The following is a 10,720-nucleotide window of genomic DNA, read 5'->3' as shown; positions in this document are numbered from 1 at the left end:
AGTTGAAATCTTTATAAGTAAGAATATTTATTAAAATGAATAACCAAGTGTTTTAAATGACATCAGAAGACCAAAACAATAAACCCTGAGAACATAGAAAAAAGATAAATAAAGATATGAGCAGAACTTAATACCACAGAAAACGTATAAAGTTCACGTGGGGTAGTAAGTCCAAAGAATATTCTTTGAAAAGATTTAAAAGACACACTTTGATTAAGGAAAACCAAAACATAAGTAAAGAATATACAGAAAGAATCAGGACAATGTTATAGAAGAGAATATATGAAATGCCAGTAAATTTGAACATTTCTGTAAAGTGGACCATTTCCTAGCTCCTAAAGTTTACCAAAATTGACACAAGAGGAAATCATTTAAGGTCATCCTGTCTGCCCTTGGCATTCTCGGAACGCCCTGGCCTCAGAATGCAGCATCTGTAGTCCATGGTAAACTGCGGAGAGGGTGCGGGGCTGAAGGAGGTGGGAACACTGCCCTCACTGTGGGAGTGGGTGTGGCCATCTCTGCTGTGATTGAACAAAGGGCAGGGGAGAAGGGGGCAAACGGCAGGGCCCTCAGAGCCCGGCAGACCCAGTCGTGTGTCACAAGCATTTAGGCCCAGGCCAAAGTGCGCCTTCTTTGTCTGCACAGCTGCCCAAACTCTCACCTTTCCACTCAGGCCGCCCTCTTACTTGAAGTGCGTGTGGAACCGGTCCGCGCAGTATACCTCGCTGCAAAGCTAACCATAGGTCTGGGCATCATAGCTTCCTACCAGGTGACCGAAGTTCGCAGGCAGATCGGTCGTGGGACACACGCGGGGAGCCTCCTGCCCAGGCCACAGGCCGCCCAAAGCCACTACCCCAGATCGGGGGAAGCAAAGCAGTCCTGTCTGAGTCCCAGCCTCTAGAGGGAGTAGTGGACCAACACTTGTAGAAAACGGGGTCCGCGCGGGTAACTCATTGGAGGGACACAAAAAAATCTTTGTGGACTTTCTGCTGAAGCTTACGAGCGTTCACACCTAAGCCTCTTACAAGGTCAGCTGTTTAGCTAAACATGAGCTCATGATCTAAATTTACACATTAATGAAGTAATCTGCTACAAGGGGAGACAAGCAGCAAAAACAATCAATACCAGAATTAGATTCCCTAGGTCATCCATCAGATGTTGGAATAATCAGGTGCAAGGCAGAATGTATACACAAAACTGGAACTGAAACAAGGAACAAGGATGTTTTCAAAGACTGGTAGGATCTCTAAAACATTTTTTAAGTACATGTCATTGATAAAGCTAAATACTCAAAGGTTGTGTCATACAACAGATTCATCATTGAGAAGAGTGAAATTATGCTGTTTTGAAAACGATGGCAGGTCAGATTTTCTGCCTAATTATATAAGAAGATTTCTCTAAAAAATACACATTATTTCAAAGACTTATTGGCTGTGAAAGAAGTTAAGGGTATTTCAAATGGCTTGTCTGCAAAGAAAGGTGAGATGTAGGGAATCACAGAAAGTCGAGGGGAAAATAGGTCAATATATACATTGCTATAAGGTGAACTAAGCCTTAGGCGAGCAACAATGTAGAGGACCTGACCTTTAGAAACTTACAAGTAAGCTGAAATCTTGAAAAGTTGAAATCTTTATAAGTAAAACATTTATTAAAATGAATAACCAAGTGTTTTAATTGACATCAGAAGATCAAAACAATAAACCTGAGAACATAGAAAAAAGATAAATAAAGATATGAGGAGAACTTAATACAATAGAAAATGTATAAAATTCAGGTGATGTAGTAAGTCTAAGAATATTCTTTGACAAGATTTAAAAGACACACTTTGATTAAGGAAAACCAAAACATAAGTAAAGAATATACAGAAAAATCAGGACAATGTTATAGAAGAGAATATATGAAATGCCAGTAAATTTGAACATTTCTGTAAAGTGGACCATCTCCTAGCTCCTAAAGTTTACCAAAACTGACACAAGAGGAAATCATTTAAGGTCATCATGTCTGCCCTTGGCATTCTCGGAATGCCCTGCACTCAGAATGCAGCATCTGTAGTCCATGGTAACCTGCGGAGAGGGTGCGGGGCTGAGGGAGTTTGGAACACGGCCCTCACTGAGGGAGTGGGTGTGGCCAAATCTGCTGTAACTGAACAAAGGGAAGGGGAACAGTGGGCCCAGGGCAGGGACCTCAGAGCCCGGCAGGCCCAGTGGGGTGTCACAAGCATTTAGGCCCAGGACAAAGGACGCCTTCTTTGTCTGCACAGCTGCCCAAACTTTAACATTTCCACTCAGGCCGCCCTCTTACTTGAAGTGCGTGTGGACCCGGTCCGCGCAGTACACCTCGCTGCAAAGCTAACCATAGGTCTGGGCATCATAGCTTCCTGCCAGGTGACCGAAGTTCGCAGGCAGATGGGTCGTGGGACACACGTGGGGAGCTTCCTGCCCAGGCCACAGGCCGCCTTAAGCCACTATCCCAGATCGGGGGCAGCAAAGCAGTCCTGTCTGAGTCCCAGCCTCTAGAGGGAGTAGTGGACCAACACTTGTAGAAAACGGGGTCCTCGCGGGCAACTCATTGGAGGGACACAAATAAATCTTTGCGGACTTTCTGAGGAAGCTTACAAGTGTTCACATCTAAGCCTCTTACATGGTCAGCTGTTGAGCTAAACATGAGCTCATGATCTAAATTTACACAATAATGAATAAATCAGCTACAGGGGGAAACAATCAGCAAAAACAATCAATACCAGAATTAGATTCCCTAGGCCATCGATCAGACGTTGGAATAATCAGGTGCAAGGCAGAAAATATACATAAAACTGGAACTGAAACAAGGAACAAGGATGTTTTCAAAGACTGGTAGGATCTCTAAAACATTTTTAAAGTACATGTCATTGATAAAGCTAAATGGTCAAAGGTTGTGTAATACAACAGATTCATCATTGAGAAGAGTGAAATTATGCTGTTTTGAAAACTATGGCAGGTCAGATTTTCTGCCTAAATATATAAGAAGATTTCTCTAAAAAATAAACATTATTTCAAAGACTTATTGGCTGTGAAATAAGTTAAGCGTATTTCAAATGGCTTGTCTGCAAAGAAAGGTGAGATGTAGGAAATCACAGAAAGTCGAGGGGAAAATAGGTCAGTATATACTTTGCTATATTGTGAACTAAGCCTTAGGCCAGCCACAATATAGAGGACCTGACCCTTAGAAACTTACAAGTAAGCTGAAATCTTGAAAAGTTGAAATCTTTATAAGTAAGAATATTTATTAAAATGAATAACCAAGTGTTTTAAATGACATCAGAAGATGAAAACAATAAACCCTGAGAACATAGAAAAAAGATAAATAAAGATATGAGCAGAACTTAATACCACAGAAAACGTATAAAATTCAGGTGAGGTAGTAAGTCCAAAGAATATTCTTTGAAAAGATTTAAAAGACACACTTTGATTAAGGAAAACCAAAACATAAGTAAAGAATATACAGAAAGAATCAGGACAATGTTATAGCAGAGAATATATGAAATGCCAGTAAATTTGAACATTTCTGTAAAGTGGACCATTTCCTAGCTCCTAAAGTTTACCAAAATTGACACAAGAGGAAATCATTTAAGGTCATCCTGTCTGCCCTTGGCATTCTCGGAACGCCCTGGCCTCAGAATGCAGCATCTGTAGTCCATGGTAACCTGCGGAGAGGGGGCGGGGCTGAAGGAGGTGGGAACACTGCCCTCACTGTGGGAGTGGGTGTGGCCAACTCTGCTGTGACTGAACAAAGGGCAGGGGAGAAGAGGGCAAACGGCAGGGCCCTCAGAGCCCGGCAGACCCAGTCGTGTGTCACAAGCATTTAGGCCCAGGCCAAAGTGCGCCTTCTTTGTCTGCACAGCTGCCCAAACTCTCACCTTTCCACTCAGGCCGCCCTCTTACTTGAAGTGCGTGTGGAACCGGTCCGCGCAGTACACCGCGCTGCAAAGTTAACCATAGGTCTGGGCATCATAGCTTCCTACCAGGTGACCGAAGTTCGCAGGCAGATCGGTCGTGGGACACACGCGGGGAGCCTCCTGCCCAGGCCACAGGCCGCCCAAAGCCACTACCCCAGATCGGGGGAAGCAAAGCAGTCCTGTCTGAGTCCCAGCCTCTAGAGGGAGTAGTGGACCAACACTTGTAGAAAACGGGGTCCGCGCGGGTAACTCATTGGAGGGACACAAAAAAATCTTTGTGGACTTTCTGCTGAAGCTTACGAGCGTTCACACCTAAGCCTCTTACAAGGTCAGCTGTTTAGCTAAACATGAGCTCATGATCTAAATTTACACATTAATGAAGAAATCAGCTACAAGGGGAGACAAGCAGCAAAAACAATCAATACCAGAATTAGATTCCCTAGGTCATCCATCAGATGTTGGAATAATCAGGTGCAAGGCAGAATGTATACACAAAACTGGAACTGAAACAAGGAACAAGGATGTTTTCAAAGACTGGTAGGATCTCTAAAACATTTTTTAAGTACATGTCATTGATAAAGCTAAATACTCAAAGGTTGTGTCATACAACAGATTCATCATTGAGAAGAGTGAAATTATGCTGTTTTGAAAACGATGGCAGGTCAGATTTTCTGCCTAATTATATAAGAAGATTTCTCTAAAAAATACACATTATTTCAAAGACTTATTGGCTGTGAAAGAAGTTAAGGGTATTTCAAATGGCTTGTCTGCAAAGAAAGGTGAGATGTAGGGAATCACAGAAAGTCGAGGGGAAAATAGGTCAATATATACATTGCTATATGGTGAACTAAGCCTTAGGCCAGCAACAATGTAGAGGACCTGACCCTTAGAAACTTACAAGTAAGCTGAAATCTTGAAAAGTTGAAATCTCTATAAGAAAAACATTTATTAAAATGAATAACCAAGTGTTTTAATTGACATCAGAAGATCAAAACAATAAACCTGAGAACATAGAAAAAAAATAAATAAAGATATGAGGAGAACTTAATACAATAGAAAATGTATAAAATTCAGGTGATGTAGTAAGTCTAAGAATATTCTTTGACAAGATTTAAAAGACACACTTTGATTAAGGAAAACCAAAACATAAGTAAAGAATATACAGAAAAATCAGGACAATGTTATAGAAGAGAATATATGAAATGCCAGTAAATTTGAACATTTCTGTAAAGTGGACCATCTCCTAGCTCCTAAAGTTTACCAAAACTGACACAAAAGGAAATCATTTAAGGTCATCATGTCTGCCCTTGGCATTCTCGGAATGCCCTGCACTCAGAATGCAGCATCTGTAGTCCATGGTAAACTGCGGAGAGGGTGCGGGGCTGAGGGAGTTTGGAACACGGCCCTCACTGAGGGAGTGGGTGTGGCCAAATCTGCTGTAACTGAACAAAGGGAAGGGGAACAGTGGGCCCAGGGCAGGGCCCTCAGAGCCCGGCAGGCCCAGAGGGGTGTCACAAGCATTTAGGCCCAGGACAAAGGACGCCTTCTTTGTCTGCACAGCTGCCCAAACTTTAACCTTTCCACTCAGGCCGCCCTCTTACTTGAAGTGCGTGTGGACCCGGTCCGCGCAGTACACCTCGCTGCAAAGCTAACCATAGGTCTGGGCATCATAGCTTCCTGCCAGGTGACCGAAGTTCGCAGGCAGATGGGTCGTGGGACACACGTGGGGAGCTTCCTGCCCAGGCCACAGGCCGCCCAAAGCCACTATCCCAGATCGGGGGCAGCAAAGCAGTCCTGTCTGAGTCCCAGCCTCTAGAGGGAGTAGTGGACAAACACTTGTAGAAAACCGGGTCCTCGCGGGCAACTCATTGGAGGGACACAAATAAATCTTTGCGGACTTTCTGAGGAAGCTTACAAGTGTTCATATCTAAGCCTCTTACATGGTCAGCTGTTGAGCTAAACATGAGCTCATGATCTAAATTTACACAATAATGAATAAATCAGCTACAGGGGGAAACAATCAGCAAAAACAATCAATACCAGAATTAGATTCCCTAGGCCATCGATCAGACGTTGGAATAATCAGGTGCAAGGCAGAAAATATACATAAAACTGGAACTGAAACAAGGAACAAGGATGTTTTCAAAGACTGGTAGGATCTCTAAAACATTTTTAAAGTACATGTCATTGATAAAGCTAAATGCTCAAAGGTTGTGTCATACAACAGATTCATCATTGAGAAGAGTGAAATTATGCTGTTTTGAAAACTATGGCAGGTCAGATTTTCTGCCTAATTATATAAGAAGATTTCTCTAAAAAATACACATTATTTCAAAGACTTATTGGCTGTGAAAGAAGTTAAGGGTATTTCAAATGGCTTGTCTGCAAAGAAAGGTGAGATGTAGGGAATCACAGAAAGTCGAGGGGAAAATAGGTCAATATATACATTGCTATATGGTGAACTAAGCCTTAGGCCAGCAACAATGTAGAGGACCAGACCCTTAGAAACTTACAAGTAAGCTGAAATCTTGAAAAGTTGAAATCTTTATAAGTAAGAATATTTATTAAAATGAATAACCAAGTGTTTTAAATGACATCAGAAGACCAAAACAATAAACCCTGAGAACATAGAAAAAAGATAAATAAAGATATGAGCAGAACTTAATACCACAGAAAACGTATAAAGTTCACGTGGGGTAGTAAGTCCAAAGAATATTCTTTGAAAAGATTTAAAAGACACACTTTGATTAAGGAAAACCAAAACATAAGTAAAGAATATACAGAAAGAATCAGGACAATGTTATAGAAGAGAATATATGAAATGCCAGTAAATTTGAACATTTCTGTAAAGTGGACCATTTCCAAGCTCCTAAAGTTTACCAAAATTGACACAAGAGGAAATCATTTAAGGTCATCCTGTCTGCCCTTGGCATTCTCGGAACGCCCTGGCCTCAGAATGCAGCATCTGTAGTCCATGGTAAACTGCGGAGAGGGTGCGGGGCTGAAGGAGGTGGGAACACTGCCCTCACTGTGGGAGTGGGTGTGGCCATCTCTGCTGTGATTGAACAAAGGGCAGGGGAGAAGGGGGCAAACGGCAGGGCCCTCAGAGCCCGGCAGACCCAGTCGTGTGTCACAAGCATTTAGGCCCAGGCCAAAGTGCGCCTTCTTTGTCTGCACAGCTGCCCAAACTCTCACCTTTCCACTCAGGCCGCCCTCTTACTTGAAGTGCGTGTGGAACCGGTCCGCGCAGTATACCTCGCTGCAAAGCTAACCATAGGTCTGGGCATCATAGCTTCCTACCAGGTGACCGAAGTTCGCAGGCAGATCGGTCGTGGGACACACGCGGGGAGCCTCCTGCCCAGGCCACAGGCCGCCCAAAGCCACTACCCCAGATCGGGGGAAGCAAAGCAGTCCTGTCTGAGTCCCAGCCTCTAGAGGGAGTAGTGGACCAACACTTGTAGAAAACGGGGTCCGCGCGGGTAACTCATTGGAGGGACACAAAAAAATCTTTGTGGACTTTCTGCTGAAGCTTACGAGCGTTCACACCTAAGCCTCTTACAAGGTCAGCTGTTTAGCTAAACATGAGCTCATGATCTAAATTTACACATTAATGAAGTAATCTGCTACAAGGGGAGACAAGCAGCAAAAACAATCAATACCAGAATTAGATTCCCTAGGTCATCCATCAGATGTTGGAATAATCAGGTGCAAGGCAGAATGTATACACAAAACTGGAACTGAAACAAGGAACAAGGATGTTTTCAAAGACTGGTAGGATCTCTAAAACATTTTTTAAGTACATGTCATTGATAAAGCTAAATACTCAAAGGTTGTGTCATACAACAGATTCATCATTGAGAAGAGTGAAATTATGCTGTTTTGAAAACGATGGCAGGTCAGATTTTCTGCCTAATTATATAAGAAGATTTCTCTAAAAAATACACATTATTTCAAAGACTTATTGGCTGTGAAAGAAGTTAAGGGTATTTCAAATGGCTTGTCTGCAAAGAAAGGTGAGATGTAGGGAATCACAGAAAGTCGAGGGGAAAATAGGTCAATATATACATTGCTATAAGGTGAACTAAGCCTTAGGCGAGCAACAATGTAGAGGACCTGACCTTTAGAAACTTACAAGTAAGCTGAAATCTTGAAAAGTTGAAATCTTTATAAGTAAAACATTTATTAAAATGAATAACCAAGTGTTTTAATTGACATCAGAAGATCAAAACAATAAACCTGAGAACATAGAAAAAAGATAAATAAAGATATGAGGAGAACTTAATACAATAGAAAATGTATAAAATTCAGGTGATGTAGTAAGTCTAAGAATATTCTTTGACAAGATTTAAAAGACACACTTTGATTAAGGAAAACCAAAACATAAGTAAAGAATATACAGAAAAATCAGGACAATGTTATAGAAGAGAATATATGAAATGCCAGTAAATTTGAACATTTCTGTAAAGTGGACCATCTCCTAGCTCCTAAAGTTTACCAAAACTGACACAAGAGGAAATCATTTAAGGTCATCATGTCTGCCCTTGGCATTCTCGGAATGCCCTGCACTCAGAATGCAGCATCTGTAGTCCATGGTAACCTGCGGAGAGGGTGCGGGGCTGAGGGAGTTTGGAACACGGCCCTCACTGAGGGAGTGGGTGTGGCCAAATCTGCTGTAACTGAACAAAGGGAAGGGGAACAGTGGGCCCAGGGCAGGGACCTCAGAGCCCGGCAGGCCCAGTGGGGTGTCACAAGCATTTAGGCCCAGGACAAAGGACGCCTTCTTTGTCTGCACAGCTGCCCAAACTTTAACCTTTCCACTCAGGCCGCCCTCTTACTTGAAGTGCGTGTGGACCCGGTCCGCGCAGTACACCTCGCTGCAAAGCTAACCATAGGTCTGGGCATCATAGCTTCCTGCCAGGTGACCGAAGTTCGCAGGCAGATGGGTCGTGGGACACACGTGGGGAGCTTCCTGCCCAGGCCACAGGCCGCCTTAAGCCACTATCCCAGATCGGGGGCAGCAAAGCAGTCCTGTCTGAGTCCCAGCCTCTAGAGGGAGTAGTGGACCAACACTTGTAGAAAACGGGGTCCTCGCGGGCAACTCATTGGAGGGACACAAATAAATCTTTGCGGACTTTCTGAGGAAGCTTACAAGTGTTCACATCTAAGCCTCTTACATGGTCAGCTGTTGAGCTAAACATGAGCTCATGATCTAAATTTACACAATAATGAATAAATCAGCTACAGGGGGAAACAATCAGCAAAAACAATCAATACCAGAATTAGATTCCCTAGGCCATCGATCAGACGTTGGAATAATCAGGTGCAAGGCAGAAAATATACATAAAACTGGAACTGAAACAAGGAACAAGGATGTTTTCAAAGACTGGTAGGATCTCTAAAACATTTTTAAAGTACATGTCATTGATAAAGCTAAATGGTCAAAGGTTGTGTAATACAACAGATTCATCATTGAGAAGAGTGAAATTATGCTGTTTTGAAAACTATGGCAGGTCAGATTTTCTGCCTAAATATATAAGAAGATTTCTCTAAAAAATAAACATTATTTCAAAGACTTATTGGCTGTGAAATAAGTTAAGCGTATTTCAAATGGCTTGTCTGCAAAGAAAGGTGAGATGTAGGAAATCACAGAAAGTCGAGGGGAAAATAGGTCAGTATATACTTTGCTATATGGTGAACTAAGCCTTAGGCCAGCCACAATATAGAGGACCTGACCCTTAGAAACTTACAAGTAAGCTGAAATCTTGAAAAGTTGAAATCTTTATAAGTAAGAATATTTATTAAAATGAATAACCAAGTGTTTTAAATGACATCAGAAGATGAAAACAATAAACCCTGAGAACATAGAAAAAAGATAAATAAAGATATGAGCAGAACTTAATACCACAGAAAACGTATAAAATTCAGGTGAGGTAGTAAGTCCAAAGAATATTCTTTGAAAAGATTTAAAAGACACACTTTGATTAAGGAAAACCAAAACATAAGTAAAGAATATACAGAAAGAATCAGGACAATGTTATAGCAGAGAATATATGAAATGCCAGTAAATTTGAACATTTCTGTAAAGTGGACCATTTCCTAGCTCCTAAAGTTTACCAAAATTGACACAAGAGGAAATCATTTAAGGTCATCCTGTCTGCCCTTGGCATTCTCGGAACGCCCTGGCCTCAGAATGCAGCATCTGTAGTCCATGGTAACCTGCGGAGAGGGGGCGGGGCTGAAGGAGGTGGGAACACTGCCCTCACTGTGGGAGTGGGTGTGGCCAACTCTGCTGTGACTGAACAAAGGGCAGGGGAGAAGAGGGCAAACGGCAGGGCCCTCAGAGCCCGGCAGACCCAGTCGTGTGTCACAAGCATTTAGGCCCAGGCCAAAGTGCGCCTTCTTTGTCTGCACAGCTGCCCAAACTCTCACCTTTCCACTCAGGCCGCCCTCTTACTTGAAGTGCGTGTGGAACCGGTCCGCGCAGTACACCGCGCTGCAAAGTTAACCATAGGTCTGGGCATCATAGCTTCCTACCAGGTGACCGAAGTTCGCAGGCAGATCGGTCGTGGGACACACGCGGGGAGCCTCCTGCCCAGGCCACAGGCCGCCCAAAGCCACTACCCCAGATCGGGGGAAGCAAAGCAGTCCTGTCTGAGTCCCAGCCTCTAGAGGGAGTAGTGGACCAACACTTGTAGAAAACGGGGTCCGCGCGGGTAACTCATTGGAGGGACACAAAAAAATCTTTGTGGACTTTCTGCTGAAGCTTACGAGCGTTCACACCTAAGC

Source organism: Mesoplodon bidens (genome assembly GCF_964165515.1).
Source record: "Mesoplodon bidens genome assembly, contig: HAP1_SCAFFOLD_130, whole genome shotgun sequence".
Taxonomy (NCBI): Eukaryota; Metazoa; Chordata; class Mammalia; order Artiodactyla; family Ziphiidae; genus Mesoplodon; species Mesoplodon bidens.
Note: the sequence above shows the minus strand (reverse complement) of the source record.